Below are 16,323 nucleotides of genomic sequence, written 5' to 3' on the forward strand. Positions count from 1 at the left end.
AAGGTCCTGCTGGTTTTCCATTGGTACGAAACCTTGCATTCAGACAGGTAGTGTGTGAAGAGCTGAGCCAGTGTATTGACAAGTACTGATGACAGATTCTTCAAGTGTTCGGGTCTGACTTTGCCCAGGCCAGATGCTGTCCACTTCTTTAGCAAAGAAATGTCCTGTTGGATTTTGGAAGGGAGAACGTTGGGAATGACATATCTATCTTGTGGAATTTGGTATAAAGGCAGGTAGACACGGCTATAGAAGAGATCTGAGTAGAAGTTGTGGATAATCTTCTCTTTTGCCCTTATGGGAGATGTGATAGATCCATCAGGACATCGGAGGGTAGTCACCTTTATCTTGTAGTTGGCGAAGGACAGGTGGGCGTTTCAAATGCTTTTCCCAGATTTTGCCACATCTGTCAGCACTGCTGCTCTTCTCTCTTTTTGAGGTCTTCCTTTATTGCTTCTCTGCACTGCTTTGCAAGCTCTGACATTAGCTGTGGTTGCCTGAGGCTAGCCCCCAGCCAATTTGGCAAATAAGCTCGACATCACTTTCAGAGTTTGGCACAGGCATTCAATCTTGCAATGGTATAATACTTATTTTATTAATTAAATTTTTGTTAAGACACTGTGATTAACAAAGTTGTTCATAATAGAGTTGTATTCAGCAAGAATCCCACCCCAATATCCCCTTTCCTCCACCAGAGCCCCAGTTTCCATGTTACTGCAGTGTGTCCCCTTGGCAGGTATATAAAACATTTATTTCTTATTACTTCGTAATGTTTAGGTAAACTCAGACTATAACATCAAGGAAATGATATAGTACTCTAGAAAATGCAGAAGGCTTTGGAGATCAGCTACATTTGACAAAATTGCCAAAATCTGACAGAGCTGAAGCAGTTCTCTGAGTTTACCCAGGATGGGATCATTACCATAACTTTGATGTTTGGGACTAGAGTGATAGCACAGTATGTAAGGCACATTCCTTACATGCAGGTACTATCCCTGGCATTCAATACGGTTCACAGAGCTCAAGTAACCCCTGAGCATCACTGGATTTGGCTCATGAAAATGGACAAAAAGAATGATGTTTGGTGTTTGTCACAATTTTTGGTTTTCAAGTTGAAGGATTAGTGAAACTGGGGAAAATTTCATAAATATACATTAATCACTATTGTGCGAGAGTCAAAAAAAACTCTTGAAAACATTTTATATTGGTTTGGAAAGGTACACAGAAAAATCACCACTTTGAATCCTGATACCCCACATTGAGAATTAATCCTTAGAGAAATTTGTATTTCACAGATATCCCTAGATATATGGAGAAAGTTTCACACATTGGCCACAGGTTCCAAGAATAGTCTATTCCAAAGCAATTTCAAGAGATTCTGTTTCTTTCTACCATGCCCTGTTTAATCAAATCTCCAAGAATTGGAGTCACCCTTTATTGCACCCTTTACATAGCAAAAAGGGAAACCCCAATGTCCTGAGAGAAATCAGCTCCCAATTTTTAGCAGGAAGTCAATACAGAAGACAGAACTTTGGGGCTGGAGAGATAGCACAGCATGTCCCCTGAGCACCGAGAGGAGTAATTCCTGATTGCAGAGTCAGGAGTAACCCTTTTGCATTGCTAGGAATGACCCAAAAAGAAAAAAAAAGAAAAAAAACTTCACACACACACACAAAAAGACAGAACTTTCTCATCTCTAAAAACATTCAGGGAATGTACTTTTAGAAGGAGAATGTTTCAGTAGAGGTGACAGCGGTAGGATGAGTAGTTCATTGGAAAGGTGATTGTTGTTTTTTTTTTAGGGAATCCAATTATATTTTTTTAAATTTTATTGAATCACCGTAATATAGTTACAAACTTTCATGTTTGCAATACAATCACACAATGATCAAACACCATTCCTCCACCAGTGCACATTTCCCACTATCAATATTCCCAATATACCCCCCTCCCCCACCTTCCCCCTGCCTCCATTGCAGACAATATTCTCCATTCTCTCTCTACTTTAGGGCATTATGGTTTGCAATGCAGATACTGAGAGGTCATCGTGTTTGGTCCTTTATCTACTTTCAGCACACATCTCCCATCCTGACCGGTACCTCAAGTCATCATTTTCTTAGTGATCCCTTCTCTATTCCAGCAGCCTTCTCCCTTTTGCTCATGATTCAGGCTTCCAGCTATGGAGCAATCCTCCTGTCCTATGTATCTCCCTAACTTATGGTACAGACATGATAGTATATTTCGACAAATGGCATTTCATTACTTTTTGTAACTCAATATTATCCCATTTTGTGCATGTATATCTATATCTATATCTATATCTATATCTATATATATACTGACACATGCATATATATTTGCATTCATATATATATATGCTTGTATCTTATTCATCCATTGGTGAAATCTAATTTTATTTCCTTCTTCACAATGTAAATAATGCTGCAATGAAAAGAGAGTCACAGATAACTATTTTGAAGTAAAGGATTCTATTTATTTGTGTATATACAGAAAGAAGTAGAATTTCTAGATCATTTGATACTTCCAAATAAATGGGCTGGAGCGATAGCAGGGGCTGGAGCGATAGCACAGCGGTAGGGCGTTTGCCTTGCACGCAGCCAACATGGCCAACCCGAGTTCGAGTCCTCCACCCCTCTCGGAGAGCCCGGCAAGCTGCCAAGAGTATCTCGCCCGCACGGCAGAGCCTGGCAAGCTCCCCGTGACGTATTCGATATGCCAAACACAGTAACAACAAAGTCTCCAATGGAGACGTTACTGGGCCCGCTCGAGCAAATCGATGAACAACGGGAGGGCCTTTACTATTTACTAAAATAATTAAAGAACCAAATAATAATAATTAAATCACTAATATAAACAAATTCACACTATTTTCCAAGTTGTTTCTTTCTTAGCTCTAAATAAACAGGGACATTTCTACTTTGAATTGTTATTTTCAGCCAGATATTTCTGATAATATAGTATCATTTTTATTTCTAAGAAGTATTTGTATTTCTAAGACTGCTGCATTTCTCATAATATCTATAAATTGCATAAAAATTGAAGTTGACTACATTGTTTAAGATTCTTCATGCTTGTTTAGAGAATTATAACCTTTCTTAAGGTTAGGTGTTCTCCACCTTTATTTCAGTTGATAGATTTGAGATTCTGTTAAACTGTTTAATATTTGAGATAAAATCAGAAATAGTCTCTGATGTAACACATTTACAATATAGAGGTCAATAAAAATGTAATTTATTTTGTAATAATGCCTCTTTAAGTAACTCCAGATAATATGGAATACAAATTCCCAAAATATTCTAATGTATTTTATGGTAAATATAAAATGTTTTTTTTTTTGCTAAAACTTTGATTGATATATGTGAAAACATTTAAAAGGCATTTTAATATCTCACCCACACGGTAAAGACTGGCAAGCTCCCCGTGGTGTATTTGATGTGTCAAACACAGTAACAATTGTCACAATGGAGCTGTTACTGGGCATGCTTAAGCAAATTGATGAACAACAGGAGGACAGTGACAGTGACAACGAAGTAATTGTTAATATTTTAATTATTAATAATTTAATTACTTAAAATTTTAAGTAATTGTTAAATTTATAATCATTTGATCACTTGACTTGACTTCCCGTTAATCGTCGATTTGCTCAAGCGGGCGCCAGTAACGTCTCCATTTGTTCCTGTCGCATGCTAGTGTAGCCCAATGACGTCTGTTCGCTCTAGGAACACGAAGAGCCTCAAACTGATCGTTCATGATCTTGATGAAGAAGTCTGACCATCTGGTAGGTGGGCGGCCATGCGGTCTTTTGACATCCCGTGGTATCCAGTCAGTAACAGCTCTAGTCCAGTGGTCATCTTTAAATCTCATTACGTGACCAGTCCATCTGATTTTTGACACCTTGGCAAACGAGACAGCATCCCTGATTCTTGATCGTCGACAGAGGTCGAGCTCCGGATTCTTTCTCTCATTTGAGTGAAACGTGATATTCCAAGCATAGCTCTTTCAATTCCTCTTTGGGAGACCGGAATAGCGTTCTCATCCTGTTTGCGTAGGGCCCAGGTCTCTGAGGTGTATGTTAATGCAGGAAGAACAGTGGAATCAAAGAGATGTGGCCAGAGCCAGAGATTCTTTGTCCCCTTAGCTATTTCTTCGAAGCTCTTGAAGGCGTTCCAAGCCGCTCTCTTCCTCCTGCGCAGCTTGGGTGCAGGTCATTTGTCATGTCTAATATACAAAATAAAGCACTTAATAACTTAATGACAAAAAATCAATCACATAAAAATCAGGAGAAGAGATATAAACATTTCTCCATGGCAAATAAATATTGCACTCATCTCTGGAATATAAAGTAACAGAATGGGAGACTAACACCCAAGAATAGTAGAGATAAAGACCAAGAGGTCTGCTACACGGCTTGGAAGCCAGCCTCAAATGCTGGGGGAAAAGGCAGCTCAGATAGAGAAGGGGACACCAGGTAAAGGGTGTTTGGAGGACCCACTCGGGTTGGGAGATGCATGCCAGATATAGACTATAGATTGAACACAATGCCTCTATTGCAAACTACAACACCCTAAAAGAAAGAGAGAACAAAATGGGATACCCTGCCACAGAGGCAAAGTGTGGGGTGGGGGGGATGGGGTGGACTGGTGGGAGGGATACTGGGATCATTGGTGGTGGAGAATGGGCACTGGTGGAGGAATGGGTACTAGATCATTGTATGACTGAAACGCAAGCATGAAAGGTTTTAAGTATGTAACTGTACCTCATGGTGATTCACTAATAAAAAAATTTAAAGATGGGAAATTGGTATATGAAAAAGTACTCTCTATCATTTATCATCAAGAAAATATAAATCAAAACAACAATTATATACAGCCTCACACCACTGAGATGAACAGATCTCACTTACTGCAACATTATTCACAATAGTAAAAATCTGAAAATAGCCCAACCGTTTGAGAAAACATGACTAAATAAAGAATGAAATACTAAACAATAGAACACTACTCATCTATGAAAATGGGAATAATGCTAATTAAAGAGATCCATAGGGTATTATGCTGAGTGAAACTAGAAGGAGTGAGACAGACACAAAATGGCATCTCTCATATGTGGGTTATAAAGAAATATAAAGAAAATCACAATAGCCATACAAATTGTTATTTCTAGGTAGACAAAAATTTATAAATAACAATTTATCTTGAACTGAGTTTACCAAGAGAAATGGGAAGGGTATGTATGGGATGGGACCATGGGATAATAGTGGACAGAAGTAGAAACCATGGATAGCATAGTGTTAGCTGTTTTGTAGTTATGAAATTTTAGCATAAACAGTATTGTAAATTACAGTGCTTCAAATTTTTATTTATTTATTTATTTATTTTTATTCATTTATTTATTTGTTATTCAGAAACTTATATATGTTTATAACTTTGTATTACTTCAATGGTGGAAAGTAAATTTTAAAATGGGCTGGAGCGATAGCACAGCGGGTAGGGCGTTCGCCTTATAAGCGGCCAACATGGCCGACCCGAGTTCGATTCCTCCGCCCCTCTCGGAGAGCCTGGCAAGCTACCGAGAGTATTCGACCTGCCAGACACAGTTTAAAATGAAATCTATTAAATATAAAAGTCTTCTGAATGGAGCAAAGTAATGTTTTCCTATGTTTTGTTGCTTAATACAGATACAGTACATGTAATAATTTATGCTTTCATGAGGGTAAATAAAGAGCTAAATATTTCAAAAGATTCCAAGTAGATTGACATATTGTTGTTATTCATATTTTCAAAATAAATTTTCAAATAATACTTTTCCACGGTGAGACAAGTAAAATTGCTTTATGAAATATTATGTTTTTAGGAACAGCATTTTGAAAATAACCCATTACTCCAAGTTTGGTAGATATTTTTCAAAACAAATCATACCCAAACTTATAGAAGAATTTTAAAAGAACTCTGAATAATGATTATAACAGCAAGCATTAAATAAGCTTGATGGCTTATGTTTGTCTTATTGTTAATATATTTTATGACTCAACAGCATTTCAGTGTTTTCCTAATTTTTGCTACAACAGGGAACTAAAACAACTTTTTATTGTGGCAATACTTCATACTGGCCTATTTCTATAAGTTTTCTTTAAGCTCTAGGGTAAAAAGAAGAACATTATTGTTTTTAAATTGGATACAAAAGTGATTTCTGTCTTGTAGTTGTTGTAGCACAAATTGTCAAATAGAGAGTATTAGAAATATCAGAAAATATTGCTACTCACCTTTTCTTGGTGAATTTTACTGGGGTGAGCTTATTTATATGTGTTTAATATTTTCGGATACCACATATGTTACTAAACATTTCAGCTCTAAATCTTTTTTAATCGATATACTGTTTCTAGGGAATAACATAAAATTTAATTAAAAAATGAAAGATATAAACCTTCTAGGAAGGGAAGAGCAGCAGGAAGAATCAGAAGGGAGAGGAAAGAGATGGTGAGAAGTATGGAAAAAGAAGGAAGAAAGAAAGAAGGCAAAATAGGCAAAATAAGAGAGAGAAAGAGAGAGAGAGAGAGAGAGAGAGAGAGAGAGAGAGAGAGAGAGAGAGAGAGAGAGAGAGAGAGAGAAGAAAATGGCCTGCCAAAGAGGCAGGCAAGGGTTGGGGAGTGGGGGTGATTGGAGGGAACCTGGAGATACTGATGCTAGGAGATGTGTACTGGTGGAGGGATAGATGTTGGAATACTGTATGACTGAAATTCAATCATGAATGGCTTTGTAATGCTCTAATAAACAATAAAAAAATTCTAAAAATAAGGAAGAAAAAAAAAGACAAGTCATCATGAACAATTGAAGGTAAATATTAAAAGTAAATAAGGTTATAGGCAGATGATGTAAGCATGAAAATCAATGCTTCTAACTTAAAACTTAGCGACCTTAAAGACCTTGAACTAGCGCAGTATTAAGTGGGTAGGGCTCTTACACATGAGCTGCTGGGTTTCATACCCAGGACATCTGGTCCCCAGAAGCCCCTCCAGGAGTGATTCCTGTGCACCACTGGGTGGTGCTCACAAAGCAAAAATATATATACTAATGGATTTTTTAATTGATCTAATGGTTTGGGCCCACAATTAAAACATGAACAATATTTTTAATGATCTATTATAGGGTGTTAAATAAAAGCATTTCTTTTGTTTTTTTTTTTTTTGCTTTTTGTTCTTTCTCTTTCCACACTGCATATTTAAATTCCCAATATTTGATTGCAATTCAAATACTGATTTAGGGAAATGGGACAAGTGACTTTAGTTCCCTCTCTATGTTAAATATGTCCTCATGTTATACTTAGTATAAAACATTCATTCCATTTCTGTAGATGCTTATTTTAATATGCATTCTATGTAGAACAAAAATAAAAAGGTGTTGTGGCTTTATGTTTCACCCTTATCTCCATATTTCCTATTGTACTTAGGAAGAACAATATGTAAAATTGATGAGAATCTTCTATTAGGCAATTCAGGTTAAAAGAAATATAAAAGGGCTCAAAGAGCAAGTACAGAAGCCAGATTTTTGCCTTGCTCCTAGCTGACTCATCCCCAGAGCTCCATATGGTCACCAAACATCATCAGTAGCTATTCCCACTACATAACCAAGAATCGCTCTGAGAATTGTTAGATGTGCCGGAAGAAAACAAAACAAAAACAAAATAAATAAAAGGAATTATTCTGAATTTTATAACACTACTCACCCACATAGCAAAGCCTGGAAAGCTCCCCATGACGTATCCGATATGCCAAACACAGTAGCACCAAGTCTCACAATGGAGACATTACTGGGTCCGCTCGAGCAAATCAATGAACAACGGCAGGACAGTGCTACAGGACAGTGCTACAGTGCTACTTCAGAATAAGTTTTAAAACTACCCCTTCCACCTATGTTTATATGAATGTTCCTAACATAGAGGAACTGCATCCAGATGCATATTGCATACATAGAACTATGACAGCCCATTCTATATTAATGAATTTCTCAATATAATATTATTCATGAGTCATACTACTAATAAAATTATTCTTACTTTAATTTCTCCAATGTCAATATCTTTTTAAATTTTAATTTTTATCTATATTTGAGCAATGTATGATTAAACAACATAATGAGATTACTGTTGATTTAATTGCCTAATTTAGGATGATTAAACTTTCAACTCCAAGAATGCTTTCTCTAGCAGTATTCTGTATAATTTTAAGAAACAAAACTTTCTCTTTATTTGATTTTTTTCTAAAATATATTCTAACTTCCCTTTGTTGTACATGCACTTTTTTTGAGGTCTCCTAGGAACCTGAGTCTTACAGCTCTTGAAAGTCTTCTTGAATATGCTCTCTCATATGATATCAGGCATCACAAAAGAGGTGCAATTATTTTTAATGTACAAAGATTTACTTACAGATGTAATATTACATTTATTATTTAATATTTAATATCAGTAAGCAAATTTACATGTTTATCTTTAGAAATTTGATATTGCAATGTAGATTATTTGTTCTAATGATATTTAAACTTGAAGAATTAATGAAAAAATATATTTCTCTCTGCATTGGAATGCTTAAAATTGAGTTCTGAATATTACTTTTTGAATGTTTCAAGGCTCTTTCCAAAAGATGTATCAAATGCTACCCTAAGGAATTACTGATTTCTTATTAATAATATATCTCTCAAATAAAGAGAAATAAATAATAAATGAATATAAAGAAATAAATAAAGAGAAACTTTTCTATTTGCAAAGTTACTAGTGTATGCCTTGATTAAACTCAGCTTCCCAAACTCAATAGCGTAAAGAAATAAATTGTGGGGACTTGAAAGATAGTACAATGATGAAAACATTTGCCTTGCCTGCAGGTACCTTAATTTGATCCCCTATTCAACTTCCTTTCTCTCGACCATTATTGATAGTGAGCACTGCAATGTCACTGATACTGATCCTTCTTATAAAAGAAAGCATATACATGCATTAATTATGTTAAGCTAAACATCTCCCTGCTGGGAGAAAATATTTGGCACCAGATAACTAACACAGGGCTAATATGAAATGTATATTAAGTACAAATCCCAAGTTATCCTTGGAAATCCAATAATACCCTTGAGAATAGAGTCTGGAATAAGTCCTGGGCACTGCTGGGAAAGACTTTATAATCCAAACCACAACAATCTGTAACCCCAAATCTCAATAGCAGGGACAACAAAATTGCAATAAAAAGGGGAAGAGATGAACAGACATTTTACTAAATTATACAGGTCCAAAAACATAGTACAGTAATAGTATAGGTTATTGCCATGCATATATCCAGACCTTGCTCTATTCTAGAAACACATTTCATATTCCACATCTCACTAGGGGTGAGCCTTGATCACAAAGCCCTGATGAGCACTGCCAGGTCTGGGCTCAACCCCCCAGCATTCTGAAAAAGTAGCCATATTTTTTCTAAAGAGCACATAGAGAACTATTTATTATCACTAATTACCAGGAAAATGTAAGTCAAAAATCACAACCCCACGACAATAACCTATATAAATGACAGCAATAAAACAAACACTGTCTTCCCACCGTTCATCGATTTCCTTGAAAGGGCCCAGTAACGTCTCCATTTTTGAGACTTGTTGTTACTGTGTTTGACATATGAATTGAATACATCATGGGGAGATTGCCAAGATTTGCTGTGCTGATGATAGTCTTGGTGGCTTGCTGGGCTCTGCCAGAGGGGCAGAGGAGTCAAACCCGGCTCGGCTAGGCTGGCTGCGCACAAGACAAATGCCCTACCACTGTGTTATCGCTCCAGCCTAACAACAACTAAAACAATAGTAATATTATTGAATGAGATTTGGAAAAATAGGAACCCTCACTCACCAATTACTGTTTGTGGGTTGTAAAGTGATTAAATTTCTATTAAATAATATGAATTGCTCTCAAACTATTTTTTTAAAAAAATGAGTCTGCTATATGATTAGTCAATCCCCCTCCTAGGTTACTAGAAGGAAAACACAAAAAAACAATTTGAAAATATATTTGCATGTCTCTACTCATGGCAGAGTGATAGCACAGCAATAGGGCTTTGCCTTTCACGCAGACGACCCAGGTTTGATTTCTCTGTCCTTCTTGAGGAGCCTGGCAAGCTACCGAGAGTATCCCACCCACATGGCAGAGCCTGGCAAGCTCCCCATGGCATGTTCGATATGCCAAAAACAATAACAAGTCTCACAATGGAGAGGTTACTAGTGCCCCCTTGAGCAAATCGATGAATAACGGGAGGACAATGCAGTGCTACAGTACTCATGGCAGCATTATTTAAAATAGGGCAAAATCTAGAAAGAACTCAAACATTCAATGAAATGGGTGGGTATAGATGTAGTACTTATACCACGTGGAACAATGTTCAACTATTAAAAGATAAAATCTTGCTTTATATGGAGATGACTGAAAAGGTGCTATGTTCAATGAAATAAAGCAGAAGGAGAAAGGTGTATACCAAATGAAAACCCAAAGAAACATTCCTGTGGATTCAATCTATAGTTATTTCATTAGATGTGATGTAGCAATTTTAAAAAGAATTGAAATTCTACTTTGGAATTATAATTAGAGTTATACTATGAAAACATTTGAAATTATACACTTAAATGCATAGTTGCATAATATAAAATAAAATAAAAATGAAAAATATGTGAGAATTCCTAGATGATTCTCTTAATCATACTCCTCGAAGGCTGTGGTATTGATATTTCTAAATGTTCAGTTAGTATTTGTTTTTAAAAGATTTTCATTATGGAGTTTTATATTTATTCTTATGTAAGTTATCCAAAATATGTTGGCAAAAGATATCTTTTATTTAAGTGTCATTTCATTGTTCCTTGAAATGGAAATGACTAATGAAAAGGAGGGATTATATTTACCTCCTTAGTTAAGTACTATGGCTATTATGATAATTAATCATCCTACTTTCTCCTTCCTCATACTATAAGAATTAGCTGAATACTTATCATTTATACAAAGTTTTTCTCTAAAAAATAAACCTACATTAATTATTCTTTCATTATAAAGAAAGTTATCTCAGATAATTAAAAAATTGCTATTCTTCATTTGAATTAGGAACCAAGATAAATAGGTGGTTTATAAACATTGTTCTTTGTTTAAAAGTAAGTGGGCTATTTTTCATTCAGAGATTGTTAATTTAATGCATTTTTAAAGCTATTTAAAAGAATATGTTAAAGGTATAAAATGTAAATGTTTCTTATTGACTTTTGGTCTAAAATCACATAAATATGATGTGAGCATAAAATACGAGACTGGATATTAATTATAATGCATTTACGTCATTGTATGCCTTTTAGGGATATAATCTGAATCTCATGACTATTCAAAGTATATGTTCTGGGGCTGGAGCGATAGTACAGTGGGTAGGGCATTTACCTTGCACGCTACCCACCTGTGTTAGATCCCCAGCATTCCAAATGGTCCCCTGAACACCTCCAGGAGTGATTCCTGAATTCATGAGCCAGGAATAACCCCTGAGCATCGCAGGGTGTGACCCAAAAAGAAAAAAAAAGTATATGTTCCACATCTTGCCCACAACCAAAGGACAAACATCCCCCTACCATAGTCCATAAAGCCTTTGTCTCTCCATGGTAAACAAGTTCAGTGCTCAAAAAATCCAACAGTTTATTTCCCTTCATTCTGTCTGTTCCTAAACTTTAAAAACAAAAACTTGTTTTCACACCGTTGTAGAACTGGAAGCCTAATAATTGGGTTTTGATGAGAAATGTCCATGTTTCATTTACAGACAGTAATATTTTTATTGGGCTGGAGCGATAGAACAGCACGTAGGCCATTTGCCTTGCACGAGACCTACCTGGGCTCCATTCCTCCGCCCCTCGCGGAGAGCCTGACAAGCTGCCTGTGGCGTATTTGATATGCCAAAAACAGTAACAACAAGTCTCACAATGGAGACGTTACTGGTGCCCACCCAAGCTAATCAATAAACAACAGGAGGACAGTGCTATAGTATTTGTATTATGTTTTTACATGGAGACAAAGAGAGAGAGAGTGAGAGAGAGAGAGATTTGTTCTTCATTTTATCATTGCACCAGTTCTATTGAATTAGTCTCAAGTGTATAACTTCAATTAACCTTAATTATTTTATTGAAGGTCTTGGAGCCACAGTGACAGCACTATGGCCAGGAGCACCCCATAGGGTCCATTGAACCTGGCAAAGAATAGTCCCTGAGCATAAAACCAGTATCACTACTGGTTGTGGCCCCAAAATGATCCATGAAAAGCTTTTATATACCAAATACAGTCAAACTGTGTGTGTGTATATATATAAACACAAATATATACATATATGCATATATTTTAATTTACATATACACACAATAAATTTTTTTCCAATGTTGTTTTTAGGAAACCAGTCCATTGGAATTCTTGGAGAAAAAAGCAATTCTGGGGATTGAGCTAGAGTCTCTCATATGAAAAGCATGACCTTCCTCATTGAGCTATTTCTCATGTCTAATATAGACATCTTGAAGAGACAGAATACATTATTAAAATAGTCATTAGTTTGACAATACTTAATTAATGAAGATACTATAATTTTTACAAATCTAATACAAGTTACAGTGTATTGCTAGATAAAATGAAAAATAAGTAAGTCTTAATTTATCCAATATTTACCCTTAAGTTAGACAAAATAGTGTACTCAGATATATTTGACTCAATTTCTGAAGTAGTTATTCCATTAATTCTAAGATTCTTGCATAAGTGAAGTTAGATTCTGGTGTGTTTTTTAACAAGAATTTGAATGTGGTCCCATTTGCAGTTTAAAACCTAGTCAAAGACTTCCTCTAGAATATCACACCCACCTTATTAAAAGAATGATCATTGATTCAGCACCTATTTTCAGAGAATAAATATGTCTATTGAGTTGGATTTGGCAAATGGCTACCAGATCTTACACTTTTCTTAACTAACTTAGTATGAAGAGGATCATGAGGCGTATACACCCTTATCTGTAAAGCAATCCCCTCAAGTGTTTACATATTTCTAGATTCTTCTTCCCTAAGTGTTAGCCCATCATTTGACACAACATGATGAAATAATAGTTATTTTCTTGTGTGTCTAAGTGCAGCATTACTAGTGAAAAGTTTTGGATATATTAAGAGCTTTGACTGCTCAGACTAGAACATGCTCATAGTCATTTTCAGGTTGGGTGGCAATATGAAGTGCTTTGCTGAATCTGAAAATTGTTATGTAGTCAGTTACATACATGTCTTTGCATATTTTTAATTCCACTTCAGTAAGCCCAAAGTAATTGCTAGAAGCAAGCAACCCTGACAGGATTTACTTTCTTTTCTACTTACCTGGTTGTCTTTTCCCCAGAAGGCGAATATTTAAGCTCTAAAATTAATTTACTACATACGTTTTCTTTTTTAACATAGCGTATTTTTCATTGAGACACAAGTAAATTTAAATTCCAATATTTAGTTTTTATTAACTTGCTTTCTGTACTTCAACAAGTCGCAGTTTTCTTAATTTGTAAAATAAATGTGTAAATGGATAATACAAAACTTTTATTATATTTATTTATAGAAAATACTTAAAACAATTTCTAGATAATGCCAGAAGCTGCTGCCATAGAAGAGAGCCAGAAATAATTCATGAGACATCCAGGTGTGGCACAAAAAACAAATGATGTAATAATAGTAGTTATAGTAGTAGTAATGGTGGTGGTGGTGGTATCTTGGGAGAAAAAAATATTTTAAATGACAAACCTGTGGAAGAATGTTCATATGAGAAGTTCTGAAAGCTCTCTTCTCACAAACTCAGTTGTTCAGTTTAATAAAATATAGCAAACATTTCAAAAAATGTTTCAAAAAATGTTTCAAATGTTTCAAAGTGTTTCAAAATGTTTCAAAATGTTTCAAATGTTTCGAATGTTTCAAAAATGTTTCAAAAAACATTTCAAAAAAAACATTTCTAAAAATTGTTCTAGCTGATAGAGAAATAGTACAATGTGTCGGTGCTTGTTTTTAAGAAGGCCAACCTGTATTCAATCCCTATCTCCTTATACAGTCCTCAAGTCCTGCCACTGAGTGATTCCTGAGTGGAGAGCCAGGATAAACCATGAGCACAGCAGAATGTGATCCAAAATTAAAAAAAAAAAACCATAATTGTTCTAAACAAATTTAAAATGAAGGAACACTCACATAAAAAATGCACCATATCATATAAAAATACTGAAAGCCACCACCTGTGTTGAGTATAATAAAACTCTACCACAGGCAGTTTAAGTGAAAAGTAGTTTTATTGCCCTGTGTCTCAGATTAGTTCTACACAATCTCTCAATTGAATGAAACATTAAATTTTCCAGCAAGAAAGATTGAAAAGTCCAGATTTTGCCCATTCATTAAAAGCTTTGATTATTAGTAAAGAAGTTATATTCAAGTAAGATTCACCTATAATGTTGACTCTTTTATTCTTACCTCTACTTATTTGTATATTTAAGTTCAAAGGGAATATAAGATCTAAAGTAACAACTTTTACCAGGCCCTTATTGTTAAAACAAATACCTCTAAAAATAGCAAACCACTGCAACTAAAATTAAGAGGAGACACTCAGAGTTCCTCTCAAGGGTAAAGACACTTCTCTCTGAGTCTCAACTTTTTTTAGATCAAAAATTGTTTGTAAGCTCATTTCCTGAAAAGGTAAGGGGGAATACATAGTATTATTTACTTAGATAAGTAAGTAAAAGGTAATTCCCAATTACAATAATAGCAAGCATAACTATAAAAAGACTATGAGAAAGAATAGTCATTCTGTTGTTAGAGCAAATCTCAACAATTCTGTGAAGATATTACAATCAAATTGGATCAAACTATGGGAAAATTTATGCCCAAAGGTTATCTCAAAAATATTGCTATCATATATCTATTAGTAGATTCTGGATATGAAGCCAGTCAAGGGATGTTAACCAGGAGTTTACCAGGCAAAGTAAAAGGGAAAAAAAGTATTAGAGAGTCTATTTAGAACTTCTATTGAATTGCTTAATTTGCGATGACCTCAGAGGGTCCTGATTGTAGGGGAATTACACTGTATTAAAGTAACATGGTCAAATAACCAATAAATAAATTTCTTAGTAAAATAATCATTAGACTATATAAAATTCAGGTGAAAAATTATTAAACAGAGCTTTTACAATTGGAACCTAGACCTCCTATATTTTCAGAGAAAAATTGTAAACTTGATGCAATCACCTATGGAAATGAAACAGGGTATGAATTACTTGTCTCCAAAAAGTCGTAAGTGGTAGTTTTAGGGACATATAAAAATAGCTATTATATATATTTAAAATTAAATAGAAATAATATTTACACAAAATTAAAATCATGGTCTCAGCTTAGCTTGCCGGCTTCCCTGCCCAGGTCATAAATACACACTTGTGGGTGATTTTCTCTCTAGCATTACTCCAGCCTCTTAGAAATTATGATGAACATCCTGCATACTTGCCCACTCCCCTTCCAAGTCAGAAATAGCCCACTAGGAGTGAGTTTTATCAGAGCCAGAGTACTGGATTGCTGCTCTTATAAGCTGGAATTTGGACCTATATACTTGCTACATGAAGCACAAAGAACAGAAGGAAAAAATGAAGGAATTTGTCTGTACTAACATATGGGGAAATAAGCCCAGAAAAGTCATCAAGTACATAAGTACTTTCAATACTGCCCAAGGATGAGCAACAGTCCTCATAATGCTCACTGAACTGAGGAAATCACTAGAAGAAAGGCTCAATAAACTCAAAGATAGATTGATGAGAAAAAGTGAAAGAACTCATTCATATGTAATTGATGGACTGAAAGACTATAGTCCCAGCACTCAATAGCAGAATGTTAGACTGAAAATTGAATCAGTGACCTCAAAGTCAAGGTTTATGGCATCATCGATAAAGAGAGATAATAGAAAAGTCATTAAAAAAGAATGAATAAAATATAAGGTACATACTAGACAATAGCAAGAGGAACCTGCAAATCACAGGAATTCTAGGATGAGAGGAAGGAGATAAAGAGGAATAATGGCTGATATAAGACTAATCACTTAGAACTTAGCCATATAGATTAAGGAATTCGGTCCAAACAAAACAAAACAAAACAACTAAACTAAAACCCCAACAATAAGATACATTGTAATAAAAACATCAAAAACAAAAGAGATTCATTATTTAAAGAAGCAAAAGAATAAAATACAAGGTACATGACATAAAATTTATGTCATATTTTTCAAAACCGT

The sequence above is a fragment of the Sorex fumeus genome, unplaced genomic scaffold (genome assembly GCF_029834395.1).
Source record: "Sorex fumeus unplaced genomic scaffold, SorFum_2.1 ptg000010l, whole genome shotgun sequence".
Lineage (NCBI taxonomy): Eukaryota > Metazoa > Chordata > Mammalia > Eulipotyphla > Soricidae > Sorex > Sorex fumeus.